Here is a 1,910-nt window from a genome sequence, read left to right on the forward strand (position 1 = left end):
CCCCCCTGCCTTGAAACCTCCCCGCCGTCGGGCCAGAGGGGCGTGTTGATCAGAGCAGCCGGGAGCACCGGGGTGGGCGCCCCTCTGCGCGCTCCGGCTCCATCCCCACTACTCCGCCCAAGGGAACCGAGTCCGGCTGGGACCGGCGTCTTCCTCCCCCGACGTGGGGGGCGCCCCTCACTGAAACAGGGGGATGGCTCAGGGCTTTCGGCGTCTCCCAAAGAGGCGAGCCCGGCGGAGGCCTCCAGGACCGCAACGGAGCGGAGCCGCCGGGCGGCTGTTTCCCAGCGCGAAGGTGGGAGCGGCCCGCTGGCGCCTTCGGGTCTACCTCGGATCCGTCCCCAGAGTCCCAGCGAGGCCACGCGGCCTTTGGCCCCCGGGGGTCGGCGCCCGGGGGGATCCAGGCAAGGGCCGACGGCTTCCCAATCAGTGGGCCGTTTGCGGGCCGCAGGCGAGGGAGGCCGACGGGGCCGAAGGAGTGGCGCCTCTGGGAGCCAGCCCCAGGCTGGTTCGATTCCCCACGGCTCCACATGCAGCTGCTGGGTGGCCTCGGGCAAGCCACAGTTCTCTCAGAGCTGTTCTCGGCCCCACCTTCCTCACAGGGTGTCTGTTGTGAGGAGGGGGGGTTGTGAGCGCTCTGAGACTCCTTCGGGTAGTGAAGGGCCCCACTACTCTTCTCTTGACCAGGGATCGTTGCCGGTCCCTTCGGGCAGGGAAGCCCCGGGCTGCCGGTGCAAGGGCGGCTCCCGCAAGACTCCCGCTGCCTGCCCCGGATTTGCTCTCTGCCAGGCTTCCCGGTTCTCAGCAGCCTGAAGCGGCCGGGAAGGGCCTCCCGGCTCCGCGGGCCAGTGGCTTTGGCCGCCACGCAACCTTCCCCTTTGTGGTCGCTTCCATGTCAGAAGGGAGCGTCGGGAGCCATCCTGACCGGGTCTGCCCAGAAGGATTCAAGGGCCTTCCTCCCGGGAGAGCCTTCTGCCGAGCGCCGCCTTCACACCTGCAATTATTTGCATCGAAGGGATTAGAAGGTGGGCGATGGATGATGAAGGACGCTTCTTGAAACTGATCGGCAAGCGCAACCCAGCAGCGTCCCCGCTCGGCAGCCGCCGCCTCCTCCTCTTCTACTCCGGGGAAATGGAGGCTGCGGGGCGGAGCCCGCAATCCAGCAACCCGCGGGCGGAGCGCAAAAGGGCCGCTGTCCCCCGGCAAACGGCGGAGGAGTCCGCTGGAGCGGGAAGCCCGGCTCAGCCCCGCCGACCCCGAGTCCCCCTCAGCCCGCCCCGCCCCGCCGCCTTGCTCTCTCTCCCTCGGGCTGCCTCTCACGCTAAGTCGGGAAGGAGACGGGCCTGCCGCCGCCGGCTGGTGCCAACACAGACCTCTGGGGACGGCGCCCGCGCGGCCACCTCCCGGCCTTGGGCACGCTTCGGTGGGAGGGCTGGTCTCACTCTCCCGCCCGGGCGGGGAGGGAGGACTCGGCGGGGAAACGAAGCCCCTCTCGGGGTTTGCTGGGCCGTTCCTTAGGACGCAAAACTCCTATTCGACGGTTGCGGTTATTTTCGGCCCCCGCCCCCCTTTGCCCTCGGCGCAGTCAGGAATGAATCCTGGGACTACCGTCACCGTTCTCCAGAGAGTACTACCATCGGAAGACCGAGTGACATCTAAACGGGCCCGAGCCTCCCCCTGCTGTGCAGAACGTGGAGTTTGTTTTTCCTCTCTCTCTTGCATCGGGAATGGAAGTGAATTCTTAAATTGTTTTTATGTATTTTTATACTGTAATTTATATGCACTTTGTGCTCGTGTAAGCCGCCCTGAGCCCGCTTGCGCGAAGGGCGGGGTATAAATGTAATGAAAATAAATAAATAAAATAAACAAAATGGGGGTAAGGAGCGGACTGAGGGCAGCGACCAGATTCC

This window comes from Gekko japonicus, unplaced genomic scaffold (assembly GCF_001447785.1).
Source record: "Gekko japonicus isolate JY-2015 unplaced genomic scaffold, Gekko_japonicus_V1.1 scaffold1059, whole genome shotgun sequence".
Taxonomy (NCBI): Eukaryota; Metazoa; Chordata; class Lepidosauria; order Squamata; family Gekkonidae; genus Gekko; species Gekko japonicus.